Genomic DNA, 22,979 nt, shown 5'->3' on the forward strand with positions numbered 1-22,979 from the left:
TTCACTCTGTTTGTTCCCGAATCGCAAAACCGTCCCAAGGGCTCCCCATAATGAATGAATCGATACCCAACGGGGCGATTTTGCGATTGCACTCAAATGTCGCCGATTAGCTGCGCAAGATCGGGATCGTATGAACACCGGAGCGTGACGTGCATAATTCCCGCTGAGGAATGAGCCAAGTTTAGGATTGAAACTTTACCTTCACTCGGGGCTGGCAGTGTGATTAGTAATCAAATTCGAGTCGAATTTAGAGCCCACAAGCTCACAAAACGTTTGCGTGTAAACAACACCTTCTCACATCCCTACTTCCCGCCAAACCCTTTGAAAGTTCCCAAGTCCCCCGAAAAAAACCGTGGCGTATTTTTTCGTCCACAAAACAAAGAAAACAACACACCACTGTTATAAACACACGAAACGCGAGGCTATCGCGACTAGCGGGATCACGGGCTTACGTTCGCAGCCGCAGGCGTGATAATACTACAACAACGCTAGTGAGATTGCTCTTCTTAACGCGGCTGGTTGCGGCTAGAGCGATTTTGGCGAGAGGAAAGTGAAGAAAAAAACGCATCACAACCAAGCAATAAGCAGTCGAAGTAACTACCTACTATGCTGCTATGTAATAATTAAGCAAGGCGGAATGAAATACCGCGACCGATTGACGACGCGCGCGTCTCGTCGATACTCCAGCTGTTGCTCATTCGTGGACCTCGTCGATTAAGAAGATGAAATAAAAAAAACGCCACATTCACGTATGTGACGGGGAATTGGTTGTGGTGTGCGAGCAGGGTTGTAACCCGGAGGGGGTAAGCCCCCAGAGTTTGTGGGAGATCTTAATTATAATAAATGTATATAGTCAGTTACATCTAATTCGATATACCCGTAATGCGACACGAATAATTAGACAATTTTGAAAACATTAAGTTTGGGACCCAAATTATAGCCCCAAATTGAAAGTCGTCACCAGACGTCGATACTGCACAATGGTCCAGGAGATGCATTTAAGTGGAAATCAGCATTTAAAGCTCGACAGTTATTCTCTAGACAAAAACTGTCTTTGACAGAGTTGTTACACATGATAGAACGCTCATTTTTACGTTATCAAAATTAGGGTGACTAGGGTGATATATCTTTCTTATCTTTATAGATAGAGGTAAACAAAGTTCGACATTGTTGTAGTCCCACTTATTTGAGACATCTTTGTAGAACCAAGTTTTATTCTATCTCCTGAAATAACCGATAAGCACCTTTTTTTCTAAGTTACGTTAGGGCAAAAATGGGCATGAAAAAAAATGTTTTTTTGCTCTAACTCTCATATTTCAAATTCTACAAACAAACTGTTTTCGAAAGACTTTTATAACTTACCAATACAAACATTCAAACAGCCTTTCTTTCTGCAGCAAACACAGAAAATGTTTGTTGGCGGAATTTGAAAGAACAAATTTCATTCTAAATAATATGTGATTTTCAAAACTATGTTATTGTTTGGGTTCGAGTAAATTAAAATTGAAATCATGAGTTTTTGGATGAAAACCCAACCATAACATTGAGCATGATGAGGATATTGACAAATTCTGCAACGCAAAATGTTGGTATTGATAAGCTTTAAAAGTCGTACGAAGACTACTTTTATGTAGAACTGCTGACGCGGCAAACTTCGCCCTACCCAAATTTAATGTTTCGTTATCACATCCACGTTTTCTTACTAAGCGCAGATGAACCAATCGCAAAACTGTAAATTGATTGATGTTCTAATCTACCCTTAAACATTACTATAAAATCTCAGTACTTCTACCAAAACTTGGCATTATAATTATATAGTCAATGGATTCTTGTCTTATCAAGCCAGAGAGAATAATTTACCTCTCTCAGGTTCTATGGCTTGCGAATTTGTCCAGAAACTGGGAATTCCCAACTTTAAAGCACAGGCAACAATGACGGGAGCGATAAACTACCGTTGATCAATGGAAAGAGTAACGATGTGTCAATAAGAAGAAGTCATTACCAGTGATATGCGAGAGCAACACCAAGGTCTGGATGGTCTTAATGCTTTTTGAGGAATGGATCATGCAATTTGACGAAAAATTTTCCAATGGAAATAGAAAGGTATTATTTCTGGAATTATGTGTAATGGTAATGTATCGTACTCATATCTGTTTCTTCTCAAAGGTGGTCATGTTCGTTGATAACTATACAGTGCACCTAAAATCTCTCCGACCAAAGCTCAAATCGATAAGTTTACAATTTTTCCACAAATCTTTACTTCCGTAGCTCAACAGCTGGACTTCGACATAATCAAGAACCTGAATCGGTACTATCGCCATCTTCGATTAATTAGTTCGATTAGTTAAACGAAGACTGCAAGAAACGGAGCATAGTTGTCCATTTCTACCATCATGTTATTCACCATTCTTACTGTATTTTAATGCCCTCTAGGACCCTTCAGATATACCGGTATTGGATGCAATTGGAATACTTTCACCCTCTAAAATCAATAAGGTTAAATCTGAGACTATTCAAAATTGCTTTAGGAAGCCGAATTTTCTTTCAATGATGATGGTGATATTCCGCTGGCATAATTAATGCTTGCTGATATCGACAGTACAATACCGTTCGATTGCTCAATGTCTTTTAACACGTTGGGCCCCGATTTTTTTTCGCTGCGCTTTCCACTCGTCCCGCTTGAAGAGCGTTTGCACAATATCAGTGTCGGTCCCAGCTTCCAAAGGTACTTATTGTATAAATAGAAAACAGTCAGAAATTCGAATAGAAAGTATTCACATTTTGTACAACATCGGAAAACAAACCGTATACATTTTTAATTTCTTATTTTGTAACTATCAGTCCTTGTCAGTCAGCGCTTTTCTACCAAAATGCTCAACGTCGGCCCCTACGTGTTAATGATTAGTGCAAAAAGGACCAAAACGTGTTTTGCTGTGATCTGATGCCAGATATCGATATACTGGAAAGTATTTTTTTTATAAATTCGTTTACTTTTACAGGCTCAGTTACATAAGTTTAAAGGAGCCGAAATCTTAAATATATTTTTAAAACTATATATATGAACAATTTTCTTAAATCTATGGTTAGTAATGTGGGAAACCGATTACTCGCGGTGGACTCGAGATTAGAAGGGTGACATATTTTTCTCAGGAAAATGATGGGGTATAAGGATATTATCACAATGTTGATAATCACACACACTCAATTCTTAAATCTATTCGTACATCTATTGAGAATTTACATTTCATTCTCCTGTTTATAGCAAGCGGACCAATTACTCACAAAGGAAGGAATGGAGGGTATAAGGATATAAGGATAATCACACACGAACATCGATAGATTTAAGGAAAACATATATTTGGGACATGTAATCAAGGTCTAACCGAGCCAACACATCTCTCACCGGTACATTGGGCTGCCTTCCTCTAGCCCGAAGGGAGTTCTCCAAATTCGATCTGGCAACAAGATACACCTCACACGACCAAACAACGTGTTCGATGTCGTGATAACCTCGGCCACAAACGCAGATATTGCTGCCGGCCAGATTGAAACGAAAGAGTAGCGCGTCTAACGAACAGTGATTGGACATGAGTCGGGAGAAGGTGCAAATAAAGTCCCGACTCAAGTCCAGACGTTTGAACCATGGTTTGAGGCTAACCTTAGGGATAATCGAGTGAAGCCACCGGTCCAATTCACCTTCGTTCCATTTGCGTTGCCAGTTAGCGATGGTATTTTTACGGACTAAAGAGTAAAATTCATTGAAGGCGATTTGACGCTGATAAATATCGCCTTCAATCGCACCTACCTTTGCTAATGAGTCAGCCCTCTCATTACCCGGAATTGAGCAATGAGAAGGGACCCACACAAAGGTAATGACATAACAGCGTCTGGATAAAGCACTCAAATTTTCTTGTATTCTCTCAAGGAAGTACGGCGAGTGCTTTTCCGGCCTCACTGAACGGATAGCTTCGACGGAGCTAAGACTATCCGTTACAATGTAATAGTGTTCAACAGGTCGTGAGGCGACGCTGTCCAGCGCCCAGTGTATCGCTGCCAATTCAGCAATATACACTGAGCAAGGAAACTGAAGACTATGGGAGGTGCTGAAAATCGAAATTACATCGAAATTACATCTTCGAACGTGAAATCAAACCTGAAAAATATGTCCGGAATATTGAAATCAACTGAAAATGTTCCTGTAAAACTATTCGAACATTTCTTTGTGATTGAACAGTTCCTGCGTGATCGTTACAATTTAGTTTGAATAACATACTTAATCAATATTTTCTTTGTTAACCAAGTTCCTGATGCAGGTTGGACTTGATTATATACAAACTCGATTATGTGAAATTTAGGACTCGATTATATACAGTTAAAAAAAAGTTTTTTCTATAATTCAGATATGAATAATTTCAAGAAAAAAAATTAACCTTTAACATTAAAGTGAAATTTATGTGGCTTTTATAAGTACAGTGGGTGAAAAATCGCGAGTTTTGAAGAATTTGATTGAATTTTTATCAGGAATTGTTTACATCAATATTGCAGCGAAATTAAGAGAGATAGAAGTTGGGCGTCAAAGAACAAAATGTAGAGGGGCTAGAAAGCTTTGATTTGATTGATAGAAACAATCAAGTTTAGTATGAATTTTTGGGATAAAATTAATAATTACAGATTGAAAAAAAAATTACCTTAAATTTTCCACTTCCAAAATGTTATTTTAATCCACAAATTTAGATGTTCCACTACTATATCCTGTACTAAATTTTCTCATCTTTCAAATGAAAGCAACCGAATTGGCTTACGTAGCGTACTTTTCAATGTAGAGTCAGTTTGAGGCAACAGAGTCCGAAACAAAGAAAAAGTTCTATAACTCTATCATCGTTGAAATTCGAACATATGCGTAGAAGGATTTTTTTCATCAAATATGATCGTCAATCACCTCCTTAGAGGATCTTGATTTTTTTTTAAAGGAATGAATCAAAAATTCTAATTCATACCATAATTGGGACACTTATTAGGGTAAGTGAAAATTTATGCCATAAAAAAATTATGAAAAAATGTTCTGTATCTCGATATCTCCCTAACTCGATGGTCCCTTTGAATATCGAGTTAGGGAGAGTTGACTGTATATATATTAGGGTGCCAATGAAAATGGTCATCTCGAGTTTCAAAAAATTACTCCATAAAAAATGTTCACCACCTCGATAAAACACCCTATGCAAAATATCAGCTCAATCGGACTTAAGGGAAAGTGGCGCAAAGCGGTCAAAGTTTGAGTTTATTGAAAATCGAAGAATCACCCAAGGGGGGAGTAAAGGAAATCGGGGTTTTTGAAAAAATAAATGTATGCCAAATGTCCTAAAATTGCATGAAACGTCTAGATCTAGTGTCATCTCGAAAAAAAAAATTGTCAAAAATCGACACTCTGGGACTTGTTTTTTTTTTGGAATACGAAACGAAAAGTATGGTTTTGGGTGCCAAAAAAATTGTTATCTCGATTTTTTATTCGGAGCTTGCTACGAAATGTTGATTTGCACGATAATATAACCCTATGCAAAATATTAGCTCATTCGGACTTCATTTACTGGTGTCACAAACGTTAAAATTTGAGTTTTTTTGAAAAACGAAAAATCACCGAAAATTGAGGTCTTAAAAAATGTTTGATGCCAGATGTCTTAAAATTGCATCACTCGTCGAGACTTACAGTTATCTCGAAATTTTTTTTTGACAAATTATTTTTTTTGGCAAATGGTCGTTTTTCCGTCTAAAAAATCGATTTTTGAAAAAAAATATTTTTTTAGATAACTGTAAATCTCAACGTGTCATGCAATTATAAGACATTTGGCATCAAATTTCCTCCAAAAACCCCGATTTCCGGGGATTTTTCGGTTTTCTAAAAAACTCAAATTTTAACGTCTGCGACACCAGTAAATGAAGTGAGAATAAGCTAATATTTTGCATAGGGTCCATTATTGTGCAAATCAACATTTCGTAGCAAGTTCCGCATGCCGAAAAAAAACCCAGAGTCCCAGAGTGCTGATTTTTGACAAAAAAAAAAAATATGGGAGGTTGCGTTCAAGACACAACCGCATTGTTGACGTAGAACTACGCTGTAGTTTGATTCAAATCGCTTGTCTATAACTGCGGATATTATTTTATAATGTTACGACATTTTTGAAATAATCATTCTACCAGTTTAGTCGCCCTGAAAAATAGAATCATTTGACGATAACTGTTTGATGATTCATTCTTGTTCTCGCAGAATAATAAATGCTCGAAATAAGCGCGGCTGTCATCCTTAGTGGAGAATGTTTTGCTACTGGCAAGCGAAACCAAATCACATACAAATTTCCAGAACGACATTTAAATTCTTGATGACTAAATGAACGAAATAATCTCTATCTGTTAATCCCAACAACTTCGAAAAGAGTAGCACTGCTTCTTTTTGATCAAGATTAGCGCAAATGCAATCCTAGTTGAAAGCAGTTTTGCGACTGGCACGCGAACCCAAATAAATATATAACTTATTATAACTTGGTATTCCTCAAATAATTTTTTGGTGCACAACCTTAACACCTGCTTCACCATAGCGTCATTTCAATGCATTGATGCAATGTCAAAGGCACCAACGAAGCCTCTATGATGACAGAAAACAAACAATGTCAACTGCTTGGAAAAAAGCCGAATATTAGCCTCAGCCGAGATTCATTACTAATACCCTAGCGCAAATATTTCCCTCTCGCTATCTCCCTTCCTTGTTTATATTTATCATTATGGCTGCATAATTTGCAACACCTAACAATCGTCAATCATAGCATAAAAAATTAGGCGAATGTTGCATCGTTACAGGGCCAATGCACACGGGAGCAGATACAAATGGGGTTTCAGCGTAGCGAAAATGCACTATTTTTACGAACGGGTTATGAAGCACGCACGTACGCACACAAATATCCATATATCGATGGCTTGAAGCAACTTAATATACACACCCTTATCTCCGTTCGGCGCTCTTCTCAACAGAAGCCCTTTCTGTTAATACTGCCAGTCTAGATTAGCTTAGGTATCATCCTTTGTGGAGAGAGTTTTGAGAGAGAGAGATCATGCGAAACCAAATCACTGACAAAATTCCAGAACATTTATTTTCTTGGTGAGCTGACGATAACTTAGCTTTATGATTCCCTACACAAATGTGTAACTCAGAACCTTAATCGAGACCGATAGTTTGCCTTCTTTCCTTGCTTGTTGAGTTAGAGAGACTTTCAACTTCTTCAGTTGTTTTGTTCGTCGTCAGTTGTTCGTCTCTAACCTTCAAAAAGGCCCTTGAAAAACTTTACATTATCCATCATATTACTCTTCCACCCCCATTGCCTTGAGAAAGGCAAATATAGGCAAATATACCCCTTCGTTCTTCTTCTTTTCCTTTGTTCAAGGAGACTTTACATCTTACGATTTCCCCTTCGTTGCTTGTTATTGACAGCTCTGTTCGGGAAAGCACACAAATGGACAGAACAAATATATGAGGAAATGGGAATGCTTCCAATTTTCATGAATTCAAACCATATACAAACTATGGGAATGTAATGTATAGCATATCAATCAAATCTTTCCGAATTCGAATTTCCGATTCGTTTGGTATGTAAATCGCCAAAATCTGTTCGCGGCAAAAATAGTTATTAACGTTAACTTTATTTCATAAAAACGTGACCTGTTTTGGCATCCTTAATGAAAGACGTAGTTCTACGTCTAAAATATAGGAGGTTGTGTCCAAGACACGATCACATTGTTGACGTAGAACTACGCTGTTATTTTATTTAAGTCCTCCGCTTTGCGCTCTTCTCAACAGACGTCCTTTCTATTAATATTTCCGGTCTCGATGAGCTTAGCTGTCTTCTTTGGTGGACAATTATTTTCTTGTTGAGCCGATGATAGCCTAGGTTGATGATTCCTCACACAATTGAAATGCTGAAATAGTTCAGAACTTTAATGGAATGGCGTTAGTTTGATGTAATGATTGCAATGCTACACCCAAAATTAATTTTTAGCTCATGTTATGTCATCTAGATTTATTACATTAAGGTGAAGGTGGAAGCTAGCCACAATGGCGCACATTTCTTTCATCTCCCTCCCGCACCCTTCGCCCAAAAATCAATAATTTTGCGAAACAGTGTGAAGAAAATGATGGTTTTCGAACACTTCCCATCAAGTAATATCAACCAAACTCTAATCGATTACTCACAAGATATGAAATTTTCTTCTGCTGTCGCACTGTATTAGAGATGGGCGAGCGCTCACGAGCCGCTCATTTGAGCCGGTACATCAGAAAGAGCGTACGATCCACGGTTCTTTAAAGATGAGCCGCGGCTCTCAAATGAACGGCTCTTGAATGAACCACGGTTCAAAAAAGGCCCACGGTTCTTTTATGAGCCGTGGCTCTTTTTGAACCGCGGTTCATTTAAGAAGTACGGTTCATAAAAGAACCGTGTTTATTTTAAGAGCCGGCTTATTGATAAAGAACCGTGAATCGGACGCTTGTTCTGACGAACAGTGGCTTGCGGCAGTGCGGAAGAAATATATGTTTCCCGTGCTGTTTTTTAAGCGGTTTCATTTAACTGTTGTATGTTTGTAAATTTTGGCGGATTACATGTTTTCTCGGAACCCCATAAATATGGGTATCTAATGAAAGGACTTGATTAGTAGGACATAGTTATTTATGTAAAGTGGAAATCCAAGATAGCGGCCGTTATAAAATGACAGACTACATATTTTGCCAAAACCACATCAATATGGGTATCAAATGAAAGGACTTGACTAGTAGATCGCAGTTATTTATGAAAAATGTAAATCCAAAATGGCCGCCACCTCAAAATGGCGAAACATGTTTTTTTTTCAAATATGAGTATCTAATGAAAGTACTTGACTAGTAGGACATAGTTATTTATGTAAAATGGAAATCCAAGATGGCGGCCGTTATAAAATGACAGACTACTAATTTCGTCAAAACCCCATAAATATGGGTATCAAATGAAAGGGCTTGCCTAGTAGATCACAGTTATTTATGAAAAATGTAAATCCAAAATGGCGAAATATGTATTTTTTCAAAACCCCCTCAATATGGGTATCCAATGAAAGTACTTTACTAGTAGGACACAGTTATTTATGTAAAATGGAAATCCAAGATGGCGGCCGTTATAAAATGACAGACTACATATTTTGCCAAAACCTCATCAATATGGGTATCAAATGAAAGTACTTGACTAGTAGAACACAGTTATTCATGAAAAATGTAAATCCAGAATGGCGACCGTTACGAAATGGTAGACTACATTTCCTCTGAAAAGCCCATCATATGGGTATCAGATGTACGGGCTTGACTGGTAAATCACAGTTATTTATGATAAATCCAACCCGCATAAGGGTATCGAATGAAATGATGCGACTAATATTATATAGCTAATCATGAAAACATTCCATTCGAAATATTTTAAAAACGTTTGAGATATAAAACGGGGAGAAAACTGTGTCGTTATCGAAAACTGCTATACTCTCCCGACTAATAATTTGACATGATCAACATTATATGGATCAAGAGAAATCAGTTCTAGTGATTATAAAAAAGCTGTGTAATGAATTGATTTCTGAGCTGGTAAAGTGATTTACAAATCTTGAGTAAGACGAATTAGTAGCCTAAGCAATGCTGTTAGATCCTCGTTTCAAGCAGAAAGGTTTTGGGGATAACAGAAAGTACAACTATGCACACCAGTCGTTAAGGATGCTAATAATGACATCCATAGAATACACATTTACGAAACTACCACAAATCGTTGGTGATGAAGCGCTGTCATCTGTATGGGAGGAGTTTGATGCATTGGTTGGCAATCTTCGATCCTCACAGGATCCAAACGCTGCTGCAACATCTATTGTAGATAATCATTTAGCGGAACCACATTTGCTGAGACTAAGCGACCCTTCGTTCCGGTGGAATGAAAGGAAATCTATCTCTCCGCAGCTCAATCTTTTTTTTTTAAATATTATGTGTTCCGGCGACTTCAGTACCATGTGAGCGAGTTTTTCCGAAAACAAGACAAGTTTGCAGTGAAAGATGTAGTAGACTTTCATCAGATAACATTGAAAAGATAATGTTTATAAATAAAAAAAAACAAAGAAGATCATTGTAATGGAAATATATCAGAGAAAACCTTCAGTAAAGTAATATTTTTACTTTCGCTCTGCACTAATTATTGTTTTAAACATTATTTTTTACGTCTTCCATTATTTACATATCCGAATAAACCAGTTCTTGAAAAGAGCCGTCGAGCCGCTCAAATGAGCCGGCTCTTTTCATTGATCACTGAAACGAACCGTTTTGCCCATCTCTACACTGTATAGTGAAAAACGTCGGAAAATTCGAGCTAATGCTCTGAAAGTTAAATTTTCATTTTTCAATTTTCGGCATTGGTTTTGTTTGTATTGGTGAAAGCATCGTTATTTTTTCAACACTGACGCCAGACAACATAATCGAAACAGCTATAAAAACCACTCAATAAAATGTTATTCCTCAGTCATAGCGTTTCATGTCATGAAAATCAATAGAATAAAATTGTGTTGATATCAATACAATTATTAATTTTCGTTTAATGGGTCTATAATGTAAGTTTTAGCAACTTTAACATTGGGTAAGAAAATTGTATTGCAGAGCTCGGAACACTGCCACGGCTACCTATGATTTCAAAAACAGTAAACGGAAAAGTATTACATTCAATCAAAATGCCTCGGTCAACGAAGAGAATGGTTAAGGCTCTCCAACGGGAATATGTGAATACAATACGATCAACTAAGGAAAATATTAAGGAATTATCAACATCGAGTTACTATGCGGAAAAACTTGTTAATACCAAAAGAGCCCCAATTCGCATGTGTTATAAATTTGCTCATGTTACGCTCGCGTACAATCAGAATTTAACTTCAAATGCACCTTCTATATATATTTATATTTGCAATTGTTCATCGGAACATATCGTTCATACATTTTACTTTAGCATTGAATTGTTATTTTTTTCAAATGTATTCAAAGAATCGTGTCAATGAAGCCACACAGTCTGATAAGTGAATTGATCTATTTACGTGTGCTTTGCTCACAAACACTATTACCCCATTTTTACACGTGGGTTTACCTATACTACTACAATGGCTAGCTTTCACCTCCACCTTAAATGAGCGTAAAAATGACAGAAAATGCCATGCCTCACAAATACTGGTAAGCATTTGTACAATATATATGGTGCGGCAATATAAGATTAAAACGAGCGAGCGAAACAAAAGACACGTTTCAAATAAGCACGCATTACTTCGCCACATATGTACACGGCCCAGACCGAGATAGATATAGTTCTCCTCCATGCTGGAAAGTGTTTTCTAAAAGTAAAATTAGAAAATACTTTCCAACTTCAATTTGTAATGAGATATAATATGATCACGCTTCTTCGTAACAGCATCATTAGCTATGTGGATAGCGTGGTCGTGTAAAACAGTATATCATTCCAGCCGGCATTGGTTCGATCCCCGTTGACGTTGCTCCTTTTTGTGTGCAATCCAAAAAAGACGAAAAAAGAAAAAAAAAGAGATGTCTGCGTCCATACATACAAACATTTTAAAGCTTTGGGGGACATATGACATTATTTGCATAATTGACGCTTCAAGGCAGGAAATGACATGTTTTCTGTCGGAAATGAAATGCTTTCTGACAACGCTAGTTTGGGTGTAGAGACATCAGCGATTGAGTAATTTGGTCGTTTCCCCAGCTAAATCCGAAACGAAGACATGTGATGATGCAAAACAAGGAAGAACAAGTGATGTTTATTGATTCGTATCTAGAGCGATTCTTCTTCTTTGTTCACTGAGACTTCAAATCATTCCCCTTCGTTGATCGTCGATAAGTTGCTCATTATTGATGACATGGGTAGGGAAGCTTACAAATGACAAACGTATGGAAAATAGGAAATGCTTCTAGTTTTCATCAATTTAAACAATTTACACACCAGGGGATTGTAATATATAGCATAAAAAAACAAATCTAAAAGAATTTCCGATTCGTTTGGTATGTAAACGTCAAAAATTTTTCGAGATGACACTAGATCTCGACGTTTCATGCCATCTTAAGACCATCATGGTTCGGGTGGGTGGTTCGACACTACTCCCTCCTCTTTAAGGGCAGGCTACCATACAAATGAAACACACATTTCTGCATAACTCGAAAACTAATGAATCGAATGGAGCCAAATTTGGCGTGTGAAGGTTTTTGAATACGGGAAATGTTTCTATGATGGTATGACACCCCTCCCTCCTCTGAAATGAAGAGGTCCCGTAAAAATAATACACATATTTCAACCAAACATATTCCAACCAAACATGACAATTGAAAATTTTTGGAAAACTCTGAAGGAAAAAGGGAAAATTCGGAAAATTTAATTCGCCTAAGTTCTACAATTACATAGTGACAAGCGTTGTTAGTTCAATCAATGAACAGTTCTGAGATGCATTTTCAAGTCATTTGGCATCGATTTTTTTTTCGAATTTCCAAATTTTATTTACCTGTGATACAACTGCAAAGTAGATGTAGGACTACCGCTGGATTGGTAATTATTTTAATCATGATCCATCTCAATCAGTTTTCAATGAATGAATGAATGAATAAATGTTTTGAAAGAATGCTCAAAGTTTTTCTTATTAGTGTGCGAGTGGATGATGGAATTATTTATACAGGAATATACATAGAATTCATCTCTTTTGAACTTGCTGGTGGTCCTAAAAAGAACCGAAAGCTTTTTAAATGAAGAATTTAAAAAAAAAATAATAATCTAGCGCAATGAATGAAATAATTTCATAGTCCTACGTTAGAAACACGATCGTGTTCCTGAAAACTCTCTCCATAATTTTCTTCAAAGTTAACCTTTCCTTCGAATACAACCCATCCGACAGACCGCGCTAGTGACTTGTACAAGTCTGTGTGTTAATTTATTTTCCTCCCCGTCCGCTCAAAACATTGCTCCGAGCTCCGCGACTAAGCGGTCCGTCGCCGAATAAACGAAGTAAAAGCAATAAGATACATACCTCCTGGCACGGCACTCATTTGCCCATTCACCGCGGTCTCAATTACTTCAACAACAAACAGTTGCCCGGGTCGCGTCACACGCAAACCGCGAACCGAAAAACACTAAAGATTACGTCCCGCCCGATGACGACGTCCGATGATGGCAACTCGCGATGGGCGATGGCGATAAAACAAATTTCTCAACCAAGAAACACAACCCGCGCACTAGAGTCAAGTCACCGTGAAAGCAAACCTCTCGAACTGGCACAATTGGTTAATGAATTGAAGTTTTGGTAAGTTCACATCGAAAAAAAAACACAAACTTTGGCGCAACCCACGAATGCGAAGGTTGGTTCCACTGAAACCGCGAGCCGCGCGCCAAGCGTCGAACGGCTATCGATGATGTTGATGTGTTTGCATAGACGAGAGGATGTTTTTGTTGTTGTTATTGTTGAGTCTACCTCCTCGTCGTTATCGACATCGTCGTCGCGTTCGTGGTCGTCACCGCCACCCACCGGATTGCTGTGCTATTCTGATATGTATGTTTGTCCACTCCCAAACTGAACTTGAAACCGCTGAGGGTCGGAATGTATCGAATCAGCCGACGAATTCGACTGGACGTGGCAGTTCGATAGTCGTAGGTTATTATAGATTTGTAACTGTTCGCAAGGGAATATCGATTGCAATCGTGTGCAAAAGTGTTCGATAGATTGGACGAACAACAAAGCATCGCATGGAACCCGGAGGAATGAACATTTAATCGACTCAATCAATCCAAAATGGGTTTTTAATTTTATTATACGCAGCCCGCATGTGTTGTTGAAAGATGGGTGAAGTCAACAGTGGATCGAAATTCTAGATAGGTTATTAGCATTAGAATTTTATATGTCCATCAGAATCAGAACAGAAAGTTTTATTATTTATTTATTTATTTATTTTGGCTTAACGTCTTTACAACATGGCCTGATTCACATTTTTTCTCATTTTTTCTCAAATCTTCTTGTGTAACGTTCGTTGCTTGGTGTTTTAGTGGTGCGGCTTACAAGACCTGCGACCAACCCCACTATCTCGCAGGAGGACCATCGTGATACTGCTGCTCTACGTCCCGAGTACCACCAGGACTAGGCAAAGACGCTTATAGCGGCGTCAATTAGCGCTTAGAGGAGCTATTTCCAGAGTTGTGGCTTTCCTTGGGGACTGGCAATGCTCAATGCTCATCCCACCATACCCTAGACAGTTTTCCTTTACCAGTGCAAGCCAGAAAAACGATCTATGACGATAGAATTTCTGACCCGAACAGGAATCGAACCCGAAGCCCCCATCTTGGCAAGCGCAACGCTTACCACTAGGCCATGGGGACCACAGAAGAAAGTTTTATTAACGTTAGCAATTTTATCATTCTGATTTTCACCTATTTCATTACAGGACTTTATCAGGACTTTTTACAAAACTTTTGGACTCAAAATCATCTATACGCCCAGGATTTTTACGTGGGGGATACATATCTCATAAAAAAACCGCGTTAATTGGAAAAGCCGCGTTAATTCGAAAATCCGCGTAAAAAACCATGTCACCTAATGATAGATATCAAATGAGACTATCCTTACGTAAAACCGAAGTAAAAAGTTGAGTGTTGCTCGCTTCCGGGAACTCGTAGTTTTTTCCTGCAATTTCGTTGGTTACTGGTAGCTATAGTTCGGTTTTCCTCACGAATGAGGTCATCTGTTTTTGCTAGAAGATTCCCTTGTGATTTGTACACTCTACTGCCGATGCACGTGCAGTACCACTGTTGGACCGTCCAGAGCTAGGTAGACAGGGAAAGACATTCACGAATCGCCCGGTGAGTTCCCCGTTACCCAACACTTAAAATCCATGTAAGAATCGTGATAAGGTGCGGCACTAATTTCCTTCATAAAAGCTGAGCTCCGTTACAAGCACTAATTACCGTAATATGCTCTGAGGTAGTATAAGTGAGAAATATGAACTGAGGCAGAGGTATGATATTGCACTGGTATTTTTTACCGCGTAATATGGAAAAGTCGCGTAAAAAAAACGCGTTAATTGGAAAATCCGCGTAAAAAAACCGCGTAAAAAACCTCGTAAAAAACCGCGTAAAAAACCTCGTAAAAACCGCGTAAAAAACCTGGGTGGATACCATACACTTGCACTAGGATGGCAATGAATGTATGGAAAAAAATGCAATGTTGTGTACATGAAATTCTCGAGAAAAAATATTTTTGGCCGAAAATCGACCTTGTGGGACTTAGCCTGAGTGGCAATGAAGGTGTGAAAAAATATAATTATCGAATTTAAAGAATCGACCATGTACATTTTGTTTATTGGCCCGAAAAAATTACCTGTGCACTTTTCAGCTTAATCGGACATGATTTAGAGGTGCCTCAAAGCACTCAAAGTTTTCCAAAACTTTGATGCAGTTTCTTGCAATTCAATATACTGTTTTTCTACCTAATTGACCAAATATTTTATGAAAAGGTGTTTTTCAATGTTCTTTACAGCGAGTGCTTGATAAAAGAGATGGTAATCGGAGTGAAGTCTGGGGAATAAGTCGCATGTGGAAGCTTTTTTTTTGTTTAAAGCAAAACAATCAACTTTGCCTTCAGATTGTAGTGCGTATGCACAAAATAAATAAAAAAGTGACTGCTGTAAACATCTGATACTTTGAATTGTAATTTTTGTGTGGGGGATGGGAACCGCACAAAAAAAGTCGCATAAAAAAATTCGTGCAAAGCTTCACCAGCAGCTTTAAAAAATCGTGTTCGGTACACATTTTGAAAAAAACTTTTTTTGTGCGGTAGATAGGGACCGCATAAAAAAAGTTTCTCCCAAGAAAATAATTCAAATCCACACCATTCACCGTTCAATTTTCTTTTGTTTCCTTTTGATTCACCTGCTTTGCGATGGGACACTTTGCCTTTTCGGTTGCGCGTGGCTGTTTTGTGCTTTTAGTTGCATGTCGAAACGTGTTGCTGTTAGAAATCATGTCATGCAAATACTTAGAAAAACTTAGAGCATTTGATGAGAGGAGGGTAATGATTTCAGAGGTGGATAATTGAGACGCAAATATGCTTTTTTCACACAGAAATGCATATAAACCATCGAAAAAAACTAAATGGACGATAACTTCGTCAAATATGCTTCTTTTCATACACCGCACAAAAAAATCGCACAAAAAAATCGCACAAAAAAATCGCACAAAAAAAATTCGCACAAAAACAGGTTTTACTGTAGTTCATAGGTGTCAGAAACATGAAAAATGACGATCGATATGACTTTAAACCTATTTCACTATGGTATTGGAGATCGTGAAATCGAGTGGCCACTAAGCTAGGTGCTCGCTTTTGACAGTCTTGTCTGGAAAAATCTTAATGCTCCCAGTTTTCAATAAATAAAACTATTCAGTGGTTAGAGTATCGTAATTAAAAGCCAATCAACAAATCTAGGAGGAATGCACTTTAAAATATTGTCAATATTGTTGATCGTTTAGGACGCGAACGCGCGACCATTTTGCTACGAATACTCACCTCGTAACATGAAGAAAACCTCTTAACTGCTCGCTGGCTGGAGCGAGACAGTAACGGAAATCAAAGAATTATTTCTTTTATATTTTTGGTCGATGAGCAGACCAAATTGAGCAGAATAAAGGACAATGTTGTCGAGGATAACGCAACATAAGATTCAAAATGAGATGCGAACACAAAAAATATATTTCAACAAGAAAACAATGGTCAAATAATACAAAAGAACTTTTTAAACTTTTCAAATGCATGCTAGCAGAAAAATCAGTTGTTTTGAATGCTCATATCATGACGTTAAAGAACCTTCCATGTTATTGGCGCTTGTATTACAATGGTTCCCTATTCCCCCTTTTTCTATAAACGCACCTCCGATTTTCAAAGATCTCAAGGACCAGGAAAAAATTGACCAGTTTCATGTATTTTATTTCAAAAGAGATGTATTTAAAAACCAAAATGCATATCAAAAACAAAAACATGATTTGTGCTTATTTCATAAAAACCGGTTCCCACTTTCTATAAACGCACCGGCTGTTTTAAGGTGTGGAACGTTGACAAATTTCTGCATTTTAGTAGTCAGTTGGTCTTCCACCCCGCTCGATCACCTGGAAAATTCGGTTGGGCATGCTTTTGACCAAGTTCTTTATAGTTTCCATCTCAAAATTTTCTCAGGCTGCCGAAATTGCCAGTTTTAGTTCAGCAATGCTGTTATACTGCTTTCCGTTGGCGTAGATTGGTCGCACGATTATTCCCCAGATGTTTTCCACAGGATTCAGATCTACATCAGTTCAATTTTTCGGGACTCAAACCAGGATTTTGTCAATGAACTCGTGTGAATACTAGCATTATCTTGCTGAAACACGAATTTTTGGCGACGATACTTCGCTTTGAATGGAATCGGGGCTGTTTTCAAAGTCCTCTATGTAGTCTGGCGAACTCATTTTGCAAGATGTGAATGCTAGGTTGAGCTTTCCTTTTGTGCAAAAACCGATCCAGACCATCAAAAATCCTCCACCGTGTTGAGAAGTACATTGGTTCCTTCCGCAAATCTCTCCAATATCCCGTAAATCCATCGGGGCCATCCAGATTGAATTTTTTCTCATCAGAAAAAATAACTCGAAGATGAATAAATAAAAATCATAAGCTCTAATAGCTTGTAATCGCATTGTAATATTTATCTGAGAAAAATACAGGAAATAACGAAGACTTTACCGTGTCCCACTGACGAGCCATGTTCACTTTTGCGAAATCCAAACGTTTTTGCTTGTGATCTGGTGTTAGATTCGGAGCCTTGTCTATTTTAGATCGAATTATGTTGGGGCTGGAGTGCAAAACCTTACGAATAGTCTCATCCGCAACAGGTAGATCCAGCTCAGATTTGATCTTGGACACCGGTATTGTTGAATTAAATTAAATTGAATTAAATTGAATTAAATTCTGATCAATTCTCGCGTAACTTTTGAAAAGGTCCAATGTAACATTTTCGCCAACTCGAGAAAAACGATGTTGAAGACCCGAACATTATTTTGCGAATTGTCTTAAAAGCTATCGATCTTTATCACTGTTTTCACCACTAGCTGTCAAGAATAACTCCGTAAAACCAATCGTAACTGTCGATCCGTGATTTGAGATTAAGGTTGAAGCCTCGGAGCGAAAAATGTTACATTGGACGTTTTGACTGCCCGCCATTGCACTTTGGACATATTACGTTGCACTATAGGAATTTGAAACTAACTAATAAACAACAATCCAAATATCAGCATTTCGTTCTAAAGACTGATTATTATTGTTATCGCTCGTTGAATTGCACTGAAATCGATAACAACACCTGTAAGAAACAAATTCCAAAACGACCGAAGGACGACTGCGAGTTGTTTTGACTGCTTTGTTACTTCGGACGTTTCGGCCGTCGGAGGAAAGTGGCGTCCGAAGTAACAGCCGAGTGCTTAAAATCCGAATCTGTACATTGGATATTTTTTGTATCGGCGACAAAAAGATGAAGAAGATAGATACGTGAACGATTGTTTTTGTAATACATTCAATGATTAAAAACTTATAGCGTGCGTCCATTAACTCGATTTGTTTACATTTGTTACATAGGACCTTTTCAAAAGTTACGCGAGAATTGTTTTGAGATATAAGAGCTTTTTAACGTTACATTCATACTCTTATTAAATTTTAAATGTAATTATTTTTTTTATTTTTCCTCCTTCCCTTTGCCGTTCCAACGTGAGTATAACTTGCGTAATTTTTATTAATATTTCACGCCCTGAATGTATCCTGAGAGGAAAGCACTAGAATGCGCGTGACCACAATGCAAATCGGAAGAAATTTCATCCAGAACAGAAATCGAGCCCGAATCATGATAATGTGTGACGCTAATCACTTGGCATGTTATTTTTCCATATACTTTCCAACAATTTTGTTGAAAATAAGGTATGGGCAATGTTTTATAAAACATCGAAGAGGCCTGGTTAATTTAGCGTGGAATCGCTCCATTACAAAATACGTTTCCACAAAATAATCCGACAAACCTCAACAAATTACGCTATTTATTTTTTTGAAATTCAGCACCGAGTGAATCCACTGCACGGGAACTAAGTGAATCACTCACTCAATTATCCACTTACTAGGGTGTTCCTTACTCACACGCCTGCCTCTCGGTTTCTTCACGTCTTGACCGTGCCCGTGCATATATCACTCTCTAATAACGACGTGTCAGAAAACGCTTTTGTTGAATGGAATATTATCCCACTTCTGTTCCTAGTTGAGCATACTTTATGAAGTATGTGTGTAGTTCGATTCCCTCGAACCGAAACGTCTCAGTTCAGTATGCATTGTGATGCGAAGTTGACAGTCGAATAACCTCCAAAACGAAGAGAGGTTTGCTTTGAGCCACGTTACGGACTCACAGTTGATGCCATTTGACTTCGATTCGACATTTAAGCACCGCGAGCGAGATACCGCTTTGGTGAATGCCGGAAGACGGGTATTTGCGTACATCGAGACACACGTTGAGCTCAGCTCGGAACTCTGACACAAAGATTTGAATGTATCGCTGATCGGTATCAATCGATTTCAAGCAATTCGAAGGCAAATTGTCGGAGAGAACAGAACTCGATTGTTCTCGAAGAGTAGTATATGTGGAATGCGACATCCCACGTATAGAGGGCCTTATGTCTGACGTTGTATATAGGAAACACCTGATTGCAACGTTTAATGACAACTAAACGCACGTGATTAGAATTAACTAATTCTTTTAAGCGGTAAGGCAAGTGTCTACCTCGTAGGAAAAGTGCTCACAACAAATCCGATGAATAATTTGCAAACGACAGTCAGATGACAATCAAAAGCGTGATATCGCCCAATGTTTTCCGGCACGTATCACCGGACTTGTATTTTTGAGTACTCCCCCGAAGTGACACACTCCACGTGACCATGTAACGAGACAAAATAAACCCAAACAGAAACTCATCGTATCGTGTGACATCGGTATGCAAATCTGTAATCACCGTCTGGATTACACCTCTTTTCAAACAGGTATTCAGGTCATGCGAATGACGATCGGAATCGCGAAGTGTGTCTACACTTCTTAGTAGCTTAAATTATTCCATTTCAACTAAAATAAACACATTCCGCGCCGCTGTCTCCCGTTTAATCTACAGCCAAACATACCATCGTTCGAATGATCACGAGGAAGTTGCATTCTAGAATGCACATTTACATTCTCCACTGGTAGTTTTATCCACTCCGAAGATGGGTATGCGCGACTTCCTCGCCCTGAAGATAAATGGGTTTCTGTTTGTTTAGAATAGAATGCAGTGGTATCGCTTGAAGTCGGAGGATTGATTTCTCAACATCTAAGGAATATTGTTATGTTAATGTGTTTCACACAACGACCGTTATTTATGCATTACAAGAACAATTGCTCTTCAATGTCTTGAACACGATTTTTGGGTCACTCCTCGTATCCCACGAGCCTATTTACGGATTCCCTTTAAATTACCACTAGCCACAAAACAAAACATGGTCGATTACGATTAGTGCTACTTATGGCACACAGCATAACAACCGTTATCGGAGAAGCAGTGTTCACATACAGCAATCAACAAACTCGGTGTGCCATTTCATTGCACTCCTTGCGTCGGTCCTATTGATGAACTGAACTGCTGACTGTCGACGATCTTTTACACGACGAAATTTACGAGCGCTACGCAGCTGCCCGTCTCGAGATTACAAGCCCAACCAGGCAGACAACCAGGGACGTAAAATAGTTGATGACAAAGCGCATAAGAGAAGCGTTTTGGAGGCAGCTTCCCTTCCACCCTCTCACTCCTTATTGCTAATGGAGCGAATGCTGATGGTCCAAAGATGGCACAAGGCGAGAGACGAAGACAACACAAACAGTAAAACACAACACATGAAACTACGATGATAAGACGGTTTATTCTGTCGGGTAATGACCTGATTATGTTGGTCTTGAGGCTACTGTGTCCGCCAATGTTCATTGTTTTCGAATGTAACGATTGTACCTTTATTTTAGATATAAAACAATTCACTGAAATGATTGACTGCTAATTTCGCATTACTTTTATTATGCCAATAAAACAGATCTTGCTTTTTCTCACTTACTCGAGTATTTTATATACACGCTCCCGCCTTTAGTTTCTGATATTGAATCTAGGAATGCAGATTAATTTACTCCAAAAAGATCGTTCGGTTGCATTCAAGTTTGACCATTTTGACCACAACTGTATTCAGAAAGTTTTGTTATTCAAATATGATTTGTATTCCTTCATAGTCGGTTGAAAATTGTAGCTCAGTGGAAAAATTCAATTGTCTCAAGACAATTACCTCGCTTTGATTTACCACGTCTTCTTCTTGAATGGCGTTAACATTCCCTGTGGAACTTTTGCCGTCTCAACGTATGCATTAACTAGCGTCATTTATTAATACTTAACGGGTGTTAAATAAAAAATGAGAATTTTTTCAATCACATATAATTATTTATTTTTTTTCATCGATTTCAGTATTTTTTATTAATAATATAATGTATTTTCTTCAAAAAAATGTCAGTGAATGTTTGAGTAAGGGCCGTGGTCTGCTGTTCGACGCAACTTTGTTGCGATGCTCTCACAAGAACGTTGTACGGCACTTACGTCCATTTTCCGGATACAATTCCGGATTCTTGTAGTCAGTTGCTTCGTGTCCTTGGCCCTCCAATTGTTTTTATACACTAGGGCACTGAGTGAGCCAAAGAAATCCTCTATTGGGCGGCACTGGGGCAAGTTTGTTGGGTTACGATCTTTCGGCACGAACGTTATCTTTTTCTCCTCAAGATACGCCAGCGTCTTCTTGGCGTAATGGGAAGACGCCTTGTCCGGCCAGAAGACGTACTTCCCATCCGCGTGATGCTCGTTCAGGAATGGCAGCAGGATTTTATCGAGGCACTCTTCTCGATAGATTTGTTGGTTGATTGCCAGACCGCTCGGCTTAAACCAAGGCTTTGAAATGCCTCGGTCGGAAATGGCGATGTACAACATAACCTTGTTTTTCAAACTTGTGCTTGAACTTGTATTTCACTTCAGGCGGTGTGGATGACTTGTCGCTGGAGTAGTAATTATCATTTCCTGGAATATGCGTTTTGGACAGCGTAAAATAGCTTTCGTCGTCCAGAACGAAAGACGTCCCGCGGTATTTTTTGGTCATCCACCGACACTGTGATTTAACCGTCTCAATCTGCACCTCCGTGTACTCCGGCGACCTCGTCTTCTTCCTGCAGACGATTCCTTTCATCTTGAGGGTCGGATGGATCAATACGTGGGAGCAGCCATATTTCCGACCGGCGTCACGCAGGCTGGTTGCGTCCTTGTTGTCAAACAGCTTCTTCAACGATGTCTTCCTCTGCTTCGTCATTATCGTCATCGGACGACCACTTCTGACCCTCCGCTCTACGTTCAGGGAACTCAGGATACGATATACCGTACTGACAGGTACATTTTCTTCCTTAAAATGTGCCAACGTGAACGTTTTTCCTTGCTGGAAATGCGTTTCGTAGAACCGTACAACGTTATTGTGAGAGCATCGCGACAAAGTTGCGTCGAACAGCAGACCACGGCCCTTACTCAAACATTCACTGACATTTTTTTGAAGAAAATACATTACGTTATTAATAAAAAAATACTGAAATCGATGAAAAAATAAACAATTTTTTTATATGTGATTGAAAAAATTCTCATTTTTTATTTAACACCCGTTAGTTGAGATTTCTTAAGCCAAATAACACGCCTTGAATGTATTCCGAGGAAGAATACGCGCAAGCTCTAGAATACGCGTGACCACAGTGCGAGTCGAAGGAA

General features: G+C 38.5%; 1 protein-coding gene across 8 annotated transcripts in view; it reads right to left on the reverse strand.

Annotated features, from left to right (window-relative positions):
- The window catches only part of LOC129775866 (uncharacterized), a 407,327-nt gene that overhangs the window by 269,574 nt on the left and 114,774 nt on the right, over positions 1-22,979 (reverse strand). Inside the window, exon 1 of one of the 8 annotated variants that reach the window (XM_055781034.1) lies at positions 13,108-13,686. The exons of 6 other annotated variants lie outside the window; for them this stretch is intronic. The gene's annotated coding sequence lies outside the window, so the exon portion shown is untranslated. Of the gene's footprint in view, positions 1-199; positions 586-13,107; positions 13,687-22,979 lie in introns of those variants that run through there. One more of the 8 variants, XM_055781035.1, reaches the window with a different exon arrangement.

Source organism: Toxorhynchites rutilus, chromosome 3 (assembly GCF_029784135.1).
Source record: "Toxorhynchites rutilus septentrionalis strain SRP chromosome 3, ASM2978413v1, whole genome shotgun sequence".
Lineage (NCBI taxonomy): Eukaryota > Metazoa > Arthropoda > Insecta > Diptera > Culicidae > Toxorhynchites > Toxorhynchites rutilus.